The sequence below is a fragment of the Plecotus auritus genome (assembly GCF_963455305.1).
Source record: "Plecotus auritus genome assembly, chromosome: 2".
In the NCBI taxonomy this organism is placed as follows: domain Eukaryota; kingdom Metazoa; phylum Chordata; class Mammalia; order Chiroptera; family Vespertilionidae; genus Plecotus; species Plecotus auritus.
The window spans coordinates 17,605,740-17,620,757 of record NC_137771.1 but is presented as its reverse complement, the minus strand read 5'-3'; the positions used below and the strand labels follow the sequence as shown (position 1 = coordinate 17,620,757).

Here is a 15,018-nt window from a genome sequence, read left to right as displayed (position 1 = left end):
GGAGGGGGGGTTCTCGGGTTTCCTGGCCGCCCCGCGGCTCCCCGGCTCCCCCGGCTCGGGGGCGAGGTGCGCGCTCAGCGCTGCCGCGCGCCCTCTCCACCTTCCCCCTCCCTCCGTCTTTGGATTTAAAACTGCAATTTGCTCTCCAGCTTGCTGAGAATGTGGTGGTGGGGGGGCAGTGTAGGGGGGACCGTGGGAGCGGAGAACAAGGCTGGATTTTAGGAACGGCGCTGGGAAAGAGGGAGACTGCGGAGGGAGGAGCCCCTCCCCTTCAACCCCAAATCCCAAGGTTCCGCTGGTGCTCTGGGAGTTGAGGGGCGGGGACCTAATGACCCGGAGGGGGTGTGGGGTGGAGGAGGGATTTGGGGTGGCCGGGGCCAAAGGGGTTGGGCCGCGTGCCCGGTTACCTGGCGAACAAAGTCGGCTCACTTTTGCATAAATAAATAAATAATCGCCTATCAATGCGTTTCCTCTGGGGCTCTGATTGAATCGGCCCCCTCTTCCCCAGGGGGTGGGGTGCTGAGTGACAGCTGTCAGCCCCCTGGGCCGGTAGCTGGAGGTGAATTGCTGAATCCCTCTGCTCTCTGGCTGAGGGCACCTTCCCCTGCTGGGTCCTGGTCCCCAGGCAGAGCCAGAGGGGCAGGGGGCTGGCTCTGAATCTAGGAAATAACCTTGTTTCCTGTTCTACAGGAAAAGGGACAGCAACCCAGAGTTTGGGGGCTGGGGATGAGGACTGATGGGAGCTGGAGGGGTTCCCCAGCAGCCTGACCCCTCAGCCTCCTGCCAGGCGAAGGGGCCAGCTGAGGGAGGAAGGATGTGGGCCTTGCTGGCCGGAGGCGGGAGCTGGGGCTGTCCCTGAGGCGGCAGCGGGCACAGAGAGGGAGGAGGGAGGGAGAGAGAGAGAGAAGCGGGGGCGGGAATTCTCTACCGCAGACCCTGGGGGCCAGGGCCAGATGTGGAGGGGTGGGGAGTCCCCCCCTCCCTTCTAGCTTGGGGGCCCTGAGGTTGGGCTGGGAGGGGCTGAGCCTGGTGCCCTCAGTTCTGCACCAGTGCCTGACTGGCAGGGCCAGCTGAATTTGGGCCCAGGCGTCACCCTGGGAGGCAGGGCTGGGCTGCACCAGTCTGGTCCCTGAACACAAGGAGGGACCCTTGGGGGGCCTGTGCCTGTCTGGCTGGGCAGGCGTTTCCCGCCGGACCAGTTGGTGTCAGGCGGGACTTGGCCCCAGCTCGCTGGGCAGAGCTCAGGGCGTGAGGACAAGCTTTGCCTCCCGGTCATGGTGGCCACATTTTGTCCACTGCTGCCACTGTCGGAGCGGGGGCATGTGCCTGGGACTGGGCAGAGTCCTGCTAGGAGCATTTGGGGTATTTCTATTGTTGGCTTGTCCCTGCTCCATGTGACCCCTTGTGTGTAGCTTTGTGAGCTGGGGCTGTAAGTGAAAGATTACCAGTCTGTCACCCCCCCCAACCCCGCTTTGTGGGGGAGGCTGGGTTGTGTTGGTGAGTTGTGGGGGGACCTTCCCTCAGGTGACATGTGCATGCCGCTTGCTGTCTCCCTCCTTTGAGCAGATGTATATTTATTTTTATAGTAATGGAAAATCAAACTGGATAGTAAGTTGAATTCATTTTTTTCTCTTGCTGTGTCAATAGTTGGAATAACCCCCAGAGGCTGCTGAACTTCTTGCCCCACAGCTCCCACCCTTCTGAGTTTGCAAAGATCAGTGAGGGCATGAGCTTTGGACGACCAGTGAGCACCAGTCCAAACCAGTACTCTGGTCTCTCTTGGTCTGGCATTGGAGCAGGTGCCCAGGTGGGCAGGCATTGCCCTCTCCCCAGGCAAACCCCCACACCCCAGGGTGTAATCTGGCTTCTCAGCCACCTCTTTGGTCAGTGCCTAAGCTGTGCCCAAGCCCTCAGGGATAGTCTCCAGGTGGGCTCTACCCCCCTGCCTTGGCTCCCCGGCCACGTGCTGATATTTATTTTCTGTAGTAAAATCCATTTTTAATGCCGTTACTTTTGAAATAATATAGAAAGAAACAAATGTGATGTGTTTAAGTTGCCCTCTGTGAGTTTTTAATGTGATCTATGGCTGAGGTAGTGATGGAAGGAACTATTGGGCTTGGAGAAATTTGGTGTCATAAAGAAAAAGAGCTTGCTGTTTATTATGGTTGCTGGGCTGGGGGTCTGGAATAGGGTCATGGGGGCAGGGAGCCCCAGTCCCCCCCCCCCCAGATGCTGTGGATGGACAGCGTAGCTTCTTAGTTTGGGGTATGACGGTTCCAGGATTATTTTGCATTGCTCCACAGCTTTCAAGGGCCTTTGGTGAGGGGGCTTGGGAGTTGGGGGGCTTTGTTCTCCCCCTTCCACCTGCTTAGATCTTGGCTGGGAGGCCTCTGGAACCCCCTGCAGAATTAAGAGGAGGTGTACTGTGGGAGTTTGGGCTTGGATCCTAAAGGAGATTAAGGGATGGGATCTCCACCTGATTGTTGTGGTTGTGCTATAAGCTTGAGGGGAAAACTGTCCCTGGCAGAAACCAGAGGACTTTTTTTTTGGCGGGGGGGTGGGGGTGGGGGTGGGGGCGCCACTCTGGACTGGCAGAGCCCCAGAGGGACAGTGCTTGTTCCCAGATCTGCCTGGAACACTGACTTTGGGCCACTCCTTCCTCTTGACTCTATTCGCCATTGGACAGGGGTTACCTTCAGGCAAACCTGATCTCCCTCATTTCCTGTCCACCCCTCACCCCAAGCAAACCCCCACACCCCTGGGTATAATTTGGGCTTTTTTTTTTTTTTTTTTTTTTTTGGTTTGGAAAACAACTCTGTGTCTCATGCCAGCCAGCCACCAAAGACCATGGGGTACCGTGCCTTCCTACCAGATGCCCAGGCACTTCTGATCTGGTTGAGTAAGGTCAAGCAGGCTCACTATTATGGGATGGAGCCTAGCTCTGCCGCTGGGTCTCCTGGGTCTCTTGGGATAGAGCCTGAAAGGGGAAGCTAGGATGGGGTGCAGCTGGGGACTGCTGGAGAGAGCATGGGTAACATTGTTGCTAATGTCAGCAGACGGCCCCCCCAGGGAGAATGGGGGAGGCAGGGAGGAGAGAGACCCAGACAGCCACTTGCCCAGTGGGGAGAGGGAAAGATGGTGACAGAAGCCAGTGGTGAGAGGGTGAGAGAGAAAAGCAGGCAAGGAGAAGAGCCAGGATCACAGCCCCAGGAGATGGGGTCCAGGTGATCAAGAAGGCCTAGGCATGAGCCACAGCCCAGAATGAGCAGGCACTGAGGCCCTCTCAAGTGCTGGGGTTGTTTTTGGAGGAGAGACAAGCAAATGTCTCTGGGAAGAGGAAGGACAGGTGGGAGAGAGAGATTCCCACAGAAGGAGAGAGAATGGGGAGACAAGGGGATTACAGGGGTCACTTGGTTCCTGCTTCTGCCCAGGGCAGTGTCTTCCCTCTGCCTTCTCCAAATGTCTGGGGACAGAGCAGAGCTCCTCTTTGGACCTGGAGGTGGGGCCTGAGGCAAGTTCTGAGCCCCACGGGTTGTGGGTGCTCTATGTCAAGAGGCACTAGGGTTTTAAAAGCGGGGAACATTAGGGTCCCAGAAATGCCAGGGGCATCGTCCAGTTGTGACCCCTCCCTTGTTTGACAGGAGGAAACCAAGTCTAGAGAGAGGAGCCACTTGCCCAGTATCGCAGACCCTTGGCAGGGGCGGGCCTGGGACCCATGCTCTTTGCGCTCCCCCTCTCTGTAGCTAGAGAATTGGAACAGCTGCAGGGGGGCCTCCTGGGCTCAGAGGGGGGCCAAGCCTGGGGAGAGGAGCAAGCAGGCACCCTTGTGGCCAGAGCCCCCCCAGGGGAGGGGGAGGTGCTGCTGCGGAGAGAGAGGGAGGGAGGGGAGAGAGGAGGGGAAACAGTGAGTCAGGCTTCCAAGAGCTGAAGATGAGAGAGCCAGCCCTGGGAGGGAGAGGGCTGGGAGGGCTGCTCAGAAGCAAGGAGAGGGAGGGGGCCCAGCCAGGGGCAAGGAGAGCTCTGGAGGGAGGGAGCCCGCCCCTGGCCCTGGCCCAGCGGCAGGCCTGTGCTGTGTGGAGGGTGCCGCCAATATGGACTTTGCCCATGGTAGGTCAGAAAGGAGCCAGATTCTGCCTCTGCAGTGTCCCTTTTTCCCCTATTCCTCATTTATGATCCCACCCCACGGTCTCAGGGGGATGACTGTGTGTCCTCCCATCCCTTCGTCAGTTTCTCTGTCCATTGTGGGATTTGGACCTTGAGCTTTTCTGGGGGAGGGAGTGGGGGCACAGCATCCTGGGCGGGTGAGGGATGCTGTCTCCAGCTGCTGTCTTTGTGCTGGGGACACTGTTGGAGCTGCCACTGGTGCAGGGTAGGGTGCAAGGTCTTAGAGTAGGCTCCCTGTTGAACCCTCTGAGCTGCTGGGCCAGGAAGTGGAGGTGGCTGGCCATGAGTGCTGGGGTGCAGACTGTGTGTAAGTGTGTGTGAGTGTGTGTGAGGTGCTGATCTGGTGATGTAGATGGGCTACCTGGGGCCTCTCGGATGGCCTGTGCCTAGACAGGGCCAAGGTCCCCACATGTCCAGAACCACCTTCCACTTGAGGATGGGGGTGACACTCATGTGATCCCCCCATATTCCCATGGATCAGAGGCTCTGGGGAAACTGGGAGGCGGGAATAACCCGTGTGGGGAGCTGGCGAGAGCTGCCTGTACAGCCTCTCATGCCTGGAGCTGGGACCAGAACTGGAGAGATTCCCCAGGGACTGCCTGGAAGGAAGTATGGGAGGAACCTCCCCCCACAACTGACAGGTAGCTAAGGCTCCCAGTTCCTCCCCCCCCCCCCACAGGCCTGGCATCACTGCCCCTCCCTCTTGGATCCCAGCATCCCTTCCATTGCCTAGGGGATAAAGAAGGTGGTACTAGGACCCCTCTCCTGCGCCTGGCTTTAGGAAGGACTGGCCAAGTGAGGCCCCCTGCCTCCTCCCTTACACACATATGCAAACTCAGCTGCAATGAGGCCCTGCTTTCTCTCCTCTTTCTGCTCAGGGGTCCTTGGCCTGAGAGCCCAGGGGAGGGGCCACTTCTGCAGCTGGCTGCCCCAACTCCCAGCTCAGCCCAGCTGCTACTGAAGCTTCCAGAAGCTGCAGCTCTGCACCCTTCCCCACCCGCGAGCCAGGAGAGGCCTTTGCTGACCTGGGGGAGGGTACCTTGGGGAGTGAGTGGGCACCCTCACTCACAACAGACAACCAGACAGATGGGTGGTGGAACAGATGGACAGAGACACCCACGCACAGGCAGACGGAGAGAGACGGACAGATGGACCAGGACAGGGAGAGACGGACAGACAGAGGTGCTGGCAGAGAGGAAGAGTTGAAAATGGGGAGAGAGAAACAGAGAGACAGAAACTTGGAGACAGGGTGACCAAGTGACTGAGAAGGGAGAAGGAGAGAAATGGGGGGGCGGTGGGAGAGTGAGAGGCAGGAAGAGATAAAGAAAGTGGGAAACCCAGAGAGAGAGAAAAGAGGAGAGATGAGGAGAGACTTGAGGCTACAAACCACAAACAGGGATTTGATGAGAATCTGGAAGGTGTTTTCTCCTGCTTCCCTCCCAAACCCCCAGGCTAGCCAAGTCTCCATTCCTTCCACCCCCAGCTCAGTTTCCAGCTGCTAAAGAGGTCAGGGAGAGAGGGGGAAGGGAGAGACAGAGAGAGAGAGAGAGAGAGAGAGAGAGAGAGCCCAGAGACCCCTCCTCCCTGCTCTTTTTGTAGGGGCTTGAGTTGCTGAGAGCAGCTCTCAGCCCTGACCCTACTCACAGATGTATATACATACCTCTGGGCTCTTGGAAAATAGCATCTCACACTCACCACTCACTCAGTGTATGTCTCCTTGTATAAATGCACCCCTCCCAATAATCACACCTGTCCACACAGGCCTTACTACACACACACACACACACACACACACACACACACACACACACACACTTTGTGACATACAAGTCTCCATGTTTACACTCATTTCGAATCTCACAAACCTAACTAAGAACCCGTACCTATGTTTCTTTACCCATACAGGTGGTGACACAGGCCTTGCTGCGGGATCTCAGGATCTCTCTCTCTCTCTCTCTCTCTCTCTCTCTCTCTCTCTCTCTCTCTCTCTCACACACACACACACACACACACACACACACACACACACAGTCATGCAGTCACGCAGTCACACTCTCACACGTACTCTGGCAGTCACCAGAGCAGAGAGAAGGCTCTTTCTTTCTAGACATGAAGATCAGGGTTCCCAGGGAGCAGTGGCGGGGGAGAGGTATACCCCTCACTCACCCAGCTGCCAGGGTGGGGTGGCAGGAGGCCCTTAGTTGGTGGGCGCCCTCCTGGGAAGTTGCAGGGCTGGGTCTGGACACAGGTAAATTGGCTAGTGGTTTGCGTGGTGTGAAAGAGCTGAGAATTGGTAAGGGGTATGTGTGCACATATAAAATATATACAGCCCTAGCCGGTTTGGCTCAGTGGATAGAGCGTCAGTCTGCAGACTGAAGGGTCCCGGGTTCGATTCTGGTCAAGGGCACATGCCCAGGTTGCAGGCTCGATCCCCAGTAGGGGGCATGCAGGAGGCAGCTGATCAATGATTCTCTCTCATCATTGATGTTTCTATGTCTCCCTCTCCCTTTCTCTCTGAAATCAATAAAAACATATATATATTTAAAAATATATACATATGTACAGCTATAAGGGATGGCAAGTATCTATTACGGTGTGTGTGAGGAAGAGACTGAACTCATGTGAGATGGATCATGGGTGTGACAGGGAGATCCAAGATATGTGGAGTGTGTGGGTGTATGTGTGGTAGCTAATTGTCACGTATGTATATGTGAGTGCATGTATGTGGCAGATGTGTGGCTGTACCTGTTTTTTCATAATGTGGGTGTGTGTGATGGGTGTACATATGTGAAGGTACAGGGCCCTGGGGGTGAGCTATATGTGTGTGGGGGTGCAGTGTTATGTGGATATGAAGGTGTGTGGGGCATTTTCATGTGCGCGTAGGCAGTGTGCACATAGGAGGGGGTAGCTGCCTGTGTGAGGCTGCCTGTAGCCTGGGTTGGAGGGCTGTTTTCCAAGGCCAGAATGCTGCTGGAACAGAGGCCATCCGTGCAAACACATGCGAAGGGGCTCCAAGGCTCACAGTTGGGCACTGACCCACACAGCCACACAAGGACAGACAGACCCGCCCCGTCCTCCCTCTTCCTCTCTCCTGGCGTCAGTGGTTTTCAAAGGAGCCTCCACGAGGACTGTTTGCTGTGCAGTTCCCCCACTCCCAGCCCATGCCTCTTCAAACACAGTGATGCCCTCCAGGCAGCTTTGTGGAGGCTCCTGCCTGGACCATCTGAAGGCAGATGGGTGGGCTAGGATCTGCTGCCATCCCCCAGGGAGCGAGGAGGCGGCTGCTCCTGGGCCTGGGCACAGGCTGAGACAGATGGACTGCCTGTCTGGACACCCTCGCACGGGGCCTGGGGGTGGGCAGGCACCCCCGTAGGGTAGAGGGCTTCTAGCTGGCAGCCCTCTAGTGGGTGCCTGAACAGAGGCCAGGATTCAGCTCTTTATTTCCCCAGAGGGGCACCCATCCTCACCAACTACAGCCCCACCACCTCCTAAATACATAAAACTGCTCCACACACACAGCTCCAACACCCCTAAACACACAGCTGCTCCACCTGCAGACACACACAGCCCAGTACCTCCACAAACACAGTCGCTCCACATAGAACACCTCCTGACATCCAACTGCCCTGTGTCGCACACAGCCCGAACATGCCCCTGAACACATAGCCACCACATAAATGCCTACCCACACAGATATTTGCAACCCTAATGTTTAACCAAAACAAACATTTTTATGACCTGCAATATACCCCGAAACATCCCAATGTACACACGCACGCACGTAGCTTCAGCCACATGGACGCCCTCTCCAACCCCAGCACCTCCCCACATATACCCCGGACTCCGCTGCAGCCCTGGCACTTTGCACATATGCAGACTCTCAGAGTCCCACCACCTCCCTAGCACACGGACTCTCCCGATAGCCCAGCATTACCCCCAGCTGCAGCCCAGCACCTCCTCAAACGCATCTGTCCAGCCTTCTACACCTTTCCAAACACACAGCCCTCCCCCCCCATACACAGAGGCACAGTCACTGCCTCAACACCCATTCAGATGAGAACACCCCCTGTAGCCACACCAGTTACCTCAAACACACACATTGATAGCTTCAGTTCTAGTACATCTCTAAACAGATAACTTCCCCCCAGTTTCTTGTTCTCTCTCTCTCTCTCTCTCTCTCTCTCTCTCTCTCTCTCTCTCTCACACACACACACACACACACACACCTGCTTTCCCCTGCTTTCCCCATCCAGACCCAAAACCTCCTCAAAAAGACAGTCGTCTGTACATCCCCAACAAGCTCCAGCTCCAGAACTTTCCTCAGCCATCTGAGAGCCCAGGGACAGCCCACACGCGCCTCTCCAAACTCCAACCCCACACTCACACACCCATACAGCCTCAGCTCAGTCACCACCCCGCACATATTCACCCCTTAGAGCTTAAGAGCAGCTCTTCCATGCTCCCCTGAACCCCCACCTCACCCTGTCACATACCCCACCTCAATTTGACTGCAGCCCTCACTCCCACCATCATACATTCCAGCACACCCTCCTCCTAGCCCTCTCCATCACAGCTCCCTCAGCCCACCTTGTTCTCCCCAGACACTACCCCCCTTCCCCAGACAGCCTTAGCCTTGCACACACAATCCCTCACTCTTGTGTGTTCTCTCTCTTTCTCTGCTTCCCAGACCTCCCCCACTTCTCAGAGCCTCGTCTGCCTGGGGAGGCATCTCCACCCCCCTCACTGCCCCAGGCCTTTCATTCCTGGACAGTGAGGCTGTACATCTGGTTCAAAGCTGCCCCACCCAAGACCCTGTGTTCAGGGCACCCTGGCCTGGGCTTTGGGGGCTTGGGGCCTCTTTGGGGGCTCTTGGCATCTGGTCACTCTGGTCTCTCAGCCAAGAACTTTGAGTACCTAGCTCTGCCCTGGCTGTGGCATGGGGGGAGGGGGGGGGGCAAGGCGATTTACCTCCAGCCTGTGCTTTCTTGGGTGCTTGCCAAGCCCCGCTGCCCCCCAGCTCACCTGAGAGGGACATAGGCTTTAGGGAAAAAAGACCATGAAGGTGCTGGCTTGACGTGCTCCCCCCACCCCCATCCGGGCTTGGGGCTTGGTCTCCCTGGGAGTCAGTTCCGACAGTGAAGGTTACTTGACTAGATGCATGATTTTAAACGGAATCTCCACCATCTGTTCCACCCCCTAATTACAGATGCACAGAATCCGCCTCAGAGGGCAGCATGAGGGGAGTGATTTAGAGGCTGAGCTGTTTCTGCCCGCATTAGGGCTGGGGAAATTGGGGGGCCTCTGGGTATTGCTCATAGCCTCCCCGCCAATACCATCTCTTTCCCAGGGGCTTCTCGTGCCTCATCTGTTGCTGGAGGAAGGCTCCGAGAAAGGTTTCCTTGACCCCCAATACCTGACAGATGAAGCAACTGCAGTGCTGAGGGAGGGGTCCCCAAGACATCCCCTGTGTCCCAGGCCCCAAGTCCTAGAATGCAGGCTCCATTAGAGTCTTGAAAAATTCAGTGGATCAATCTCCTGCCTGCCTCTTGTACCCTGGGGAGCCACAGGCGCTGGCCCAGCTGTCTGCCCACCCCAGGGGTAGCAGGGATTGGTGAAGTAGGGAGGGGTTGGTCAAAGCTGAGTGGGGGCAGCCAGGTTCTGGCAGCAGAGGACACGGTCAGGCATGCCAAGATCCACCAAGTGTGTTTGCATGTATCTGCTCATCCACCTTGGCACAGCTGGCATGCCTGACCCTAGCTTCAGCCATACTCTGTGGGGCTGGACCAGTACCAGGGGCTAGAGGGGATGGGCTAGGGCCTGGGCCTCAGAGGGTTCTGAGGGACATGGGGCTACACCCTGAGGATGGGTTCTCCTTTGCCCATGGGCACCAGCCTGCTTGGTGGTGGCATCGGCACACTGCGGGAGAGGCTGGAGCATTCACTCCTGGGAGAAAGGGAGCGAGGTTGGGCTGGAGGAATTTTAAAGATTGCTGCAGGCAGGAGGGTCTCTGGAACCCCGTGGAGCAGGCAGTCATGCAGAAGTAATCCTATCGCTGCCTGGCTGGAGGAGTGGAGAGGATAGGGCGGGAGAGGAAGGATGGGTTGCTGCCCCTCTCCCACCTCAGCCCCTGCCCTAGCCAGCCATAGAGGGAGCCAGGGACCCCAGGGACCTTCCCTGAAGAGGCACCTTGTCTTCTCCATTCCACTGTGGCATATGCCCCCTGGAGGGGCAGCACTGCAGCTGTTGCTCAGCTCCAAGCTCTGGGTTTTATAAATAATGCAGCTCCGAGGTGGGGGCCAACTCAGCCCCGGTCACCTTGGGTCATCCCGTGTGATGTCTCCAGCTGGCAGTCCTGTGGCAGAGCCCCCTCCCTTCCAGCCTACTCTTTTGCTGTGTGAGCTAGTGCCAGAGGCCCAGCCTCTCTGGGCTGGGCCAGGGGCAAAGGAGTGTGGAAGAACCCAGAAACTCCTGTCCTTTTGTTCCACCTCTCAGCCCTCACAGGTTAACTGGCACCTGGCTCATGCGAATCCAGGCTGGAGAAGGATGGCCTGCTTTATACGGGCCTCACCCATTCCAGCCCCTCCATTTTGCAGATGGAGTAACCGAGTCCAAAGAGGGAAGGATGGCCAAGGCCAAGCAGCTGATGAACACCTCCTTCCTGCCCCATTCTGCTGTCACTCAGGCTCTTCTCAGCTCAGCTCAGCTAAGAGCAGGGCTTGGGGGGGGGGGGGGGCGGGGGATGTTTGGGAAAGTGGTTGCGGGCTGAGAGGTTGCCATGGCGATGCTGCAGGATGCTGAGCTGAAGTGGGGGTCCTACAGGGTCTCTGGGGCCCCCAGCTCCACACCCCTGTGGTCTTCTCCTCCCCATCTTCTGCTCCCCACCCAGATGCCTGTCAGGCAGCTCTGGAGACAGGCTGGGTGGGTGACAGGTGGTGCAGGTGATGGGCTGGGTGGGTGACGAGCTGGGTGGGTGACAGGTGGTGCGGGTGCGAGGCAGGCAGGTGACAAGCTGGGTGACGGGCCCTGCTGATGACAGGCAGGGGGTGTGATTGCTGAGGATGCTGTCTCCCGGCTGGTGGCCTGTTGCAGCTCCCCACCCTCGTGCGTGTGCACAGACATAGACTCTGGGCACAGAGCTTGGGGCTAAGATACTAATGAGGCTTATTATGTGCAGAGGGGCAGGTGCCCAGGCTCACTAATGAGAGTCCTTTAACGAATAGGGGAGACAGCTGGGGGCTTCGAGGAATTTGGTTGGCCCTTCTGGGCTGAGACCCGGGGGGTCCCGATCTGGCTGGAGGATGAGCCATTTTCCCCCTTACCCTGGCCACTTGGGTTTATGCTAGCACTACCCACAGTCGTGATAACTAGCACTGTGCAAACACTTGCTATGCCATGCCCTGCCCTTCCATGCATTTTCTCATGTCATCTTAACAGTTGTAGGTGGGAGGCACTATTACCCATTTTGCAGATGAGGAATCTGAGGCTGAGAGAGGGCAAGGGACCTCACATAACAAGTTTCTGGAATTTTAATCCAGGTCTTTCTGTTCTTTCTACTCTTAACCACCAGCAAAACTGAGGCCTTGGTCCAGACCCAGACACTATCTCAGAGCTTCAGCTTCTCTCTTCTGGAAAATGGATGTGTAGCGAAGGGGCAGCCACCACAGGTTCTTCAGTTCTGACTTGGGTGGCTTCAGGGACTTTTCCAGGTAGCTGCTGCAGCCTCACCCCATCTGGCCCAGATTCTGGGTGACACCCCTGGACTGGAGAGAGGGCAGGGCTTAGTGCTGAGGGAGCTGAGCTGAAGGGGGGGGACACCTGGGATTTCTGAGCCACTTCCTGCTTCACGCAGTGGGGAGGCCTAGAGAGGAGCAGCAACCGCCCAAGCTCACACACCCTGTGAGCTGTAGGGCCCCATGGGATCCCAGGTCTCCTTGCCTGTTGAAAGGGCGGGGCTGGGTGTGGTACCAGGGATGGGAGGTACCTCCTCCTGGGCCCCACCCACCAGCCTCGCTTCTTCCCTTGAGGTTGTGAGCCCTTAGCTCCTGGGAGGGTGCAGGGTGCTGTTACTGCCTCTAGGGCCATGCCCCCTCCCCATCAATCTGGGCTCCTAGTGTCAGTTGAGCTCCTCCTTTTGGAACTCATTGGGGTGGAAACTCCCTAGCAACAGCTGATGGATGGGTTAGGGCCTTGATATTGGCCTGGGGCCACAGCATGACCCTGGATGGACCAGGCTGATGCTGGGGGGCTTGAAGGGGAATTTAAGGGAAAAGAATTAAGCTCATAAATCTTGGACCCGCTCAGTTTTTCTCCTCCTCCACCTTAATCTCTCACCAAACCTGCTCCCCAGTTGCTCATCCAAGCCGGGGGGTTAAGGGAGTCCCCCTGCCCATTCCCCTCTCCCTCCAACTGATGCTTACCCACTTCTGAAATTGCACACTTGCACCCCTGTGGGGAAGGAAGAGTTACAGCTACTGCAGTTGGGTAGGATAAAGACCTTGTGTGTCCACTACTGGATGTACCTGATTCACAGTGGTAGACAGGGCAGAGGGCTTCGATGTCTCCGTTTGCTCAACCTGGGGTTTGAAATTCTCTCCTGGTACCTGTCTGCTCATTCAGGAAGGAGCACTAAGACCAAGAGGGATTGCGCGGCTGCAGGACACATGGCCCTGTCTTCAGAAGCCCCAGTCTGAGAGAAGCACAGCCTTGGCCTTGGGAGCCCTCAAACCCAGAGGTGAGGTCTAGAATCCAGGCTGGGTGTGTGCTGAGGTTCAGGCGGGGAGGGGTGGTGCTGGGTGGATGGCCTTTGATGGATTTCTGAAGCAAAGGCTGAGGCTGGGGGGAGGCCAGGGGAAGGGTAGTGGTTTGCTTGGGGGCTGGGGAGCCATGTTTGTTTGGGGGCAGGAGCCTCGAAGGGTCTGGCTTTCCCACAGGCCTGGGCAGCAGTAGGCTAGAGTTCTGGGGCCCTCCTACCTCCCCAGGGAACTGACTGCTGCCTGGCCCTGGGGACCCAGGCATCCTGGCGAGTGAGGGCGGGTCTCCAGCAGGCGCCCTGCCAAACCCTGCAGCCTGCTCACCAGGAATCTTGTTGCTGAGAGATGGAAAATCCCGGCTGGGCCTGCAGCTCATCCCTCCCCTCCGGGAGGAGGAGGGGCCCAGAGAGTCCTTCCTGTACCCCCCTCCCATCTGGGGCAGGGCCCTCAGCAGTGGGTGGGGCTGGGGGGCCCAGGACAGGCCTCTAAGGCTTGGTCACATGTCCTGGAGCCCAGCCCAGCCCGCAGTGGGCACTAGGGCACTCTGGAGGCAGAATGGGCCTGGTGCAGCAGAGGAGGGGTAGGGGTGGGGTGCTGAGACCAGAGTGGGCCTGGGTGGGGACCCATGCCTGGCCCTGGCCCCACTGGCTCCCCCAGGGCGGAGGGTGAAGAGTTGGTTCTCTCCTTGGACAGGAAGACGAATGATCCCATTATGGGAGCGTGATTTTATTCCACGTGTCATGGAGTCTGAGATTAACTTGCTCACCAGTCTGTGACAAACCCCTCACACCCTCACACCCAACACACACACACACACACACACACACACACACAGGCACAGAAACAACACATCCTTGGTCTCACAAACGTGTATCCCACAGATACAGATAACAATTTTCCTACTACAGTATATGGCAGAGTCTCCCACAGAGACAGACACAAGCACATACTCACACTTAGTTACACCGAAATCTAGACCCACAGCCTCAAAGCACAATATTCCCCCATTCACGCTAAGGCCACATGGACGCACAAATACACAGGCATTCAGGGGGATGCTCGCAGCCCTGCTTAGACATGCACAGATCAAGGACACACAGTACCCCTTAGACACAGATACACTTAGCCACACACAAACCAGACACAGTCATGCAGGCAGGCGTAGACCAACAGCCACACTGAGACAAAGGCCTAGATACATACAGAGACAAAGACAGGCACAGACACACAGCGGCAGTGCGCACGCAAGCACAGGCGTGCATACCCGGACACGGACAAAGACAAATAAATGCCCAGAGGTTTTGCTGTGGACAGATGTAAGGCACACACACATCTGGGCTTCCTCCTCGACCTCCCTGCCTGGGGATATGATAATCTGGTGCCTGTGGTTCCAGGAGGAACTCTGAGGAATCTTCTGCTCAGTCAGAGCCCCCCACCCTGGGCCCAGGGCCAGCCCCCACCTCTGGCACTGGGCCCGTGACCGAGGCCATGGCAGCCACACCCTCAGCAGAGCCCTGACATTTCTTACCTTACCCTCCCCATTGGGCGCTCTCACAGGCACACCATCTCCTTCTGCACATGTTCTGAGCACTCCCACATACCCACACACTTACATTTCTCACCCACACCCCCCTCAGGTGTCCCCTTATCTTTCTCAGTCACCCCCCCAAGTAGACATATACAGTCTCCAGCACATACACTCCGCCTTCACATACACCCTTACCTTCTCTTACACAGACCCACACACAGATAATGCACACAGGCTCTCCACACCCTCATCTCTCACGGATCCTCCCTGCACACATATATGCCCTCCTTCATGTACCTGCTCACCTTCTCTTTCACAGACTGATTCCCAAATGCAAAACACACACACATGCATCCTCACCACTTTCTCACACATGTGCGCACGCACACACACTGAAAGCCTCCCTCACACCATCACAGTCTCTCACAAACACTCCCTCTGCCAGACATGTAGCTCTGCTGCAGAGCGGCCCTGGCAGCATCTGTCCCTGCTCCCACTGTGTCCTTGGCCTTGGTGGCCTCAATCTCTTCCCCTTCACCTCCAACCCTGCATTCTGTGGCCTTGTCATCTCTCTGT

The 15,018-nt window shown here is 57.1% G+C and overlaps 1 protein-coding gene across 5 annotated transcripts in view; it reads left to right on the top strand.

Annotated features, from left to right (window-relative positions):
- AHDC1 (AT-hook DNA binding motif containing 1) overlaps positions 1-15,018 on the top strand; it is a 66,304-nt gene that overhangs the window by 1,030 nt on the left and 50,256 nt on the right. For 2 of the 5 annotated variants that reach the window (XM_080653067.1, XM_080653066.1), the window contains exon 3: positions 12,781-12,895. The exons of 2 other annotated variants lie outside the window; for them this stretch is intronic. The gene's annotated coding sequence lies outside the window, so the exon portion shown is untranslated. Of the gene's footprint in view, positions 1-11,196; positions 11,871-12,780; positions 12,896-15,018 lie in introns of those variants that run through there. One more of the 5 variants, XM_080653068.1, reaches the window with a different exon arrangement.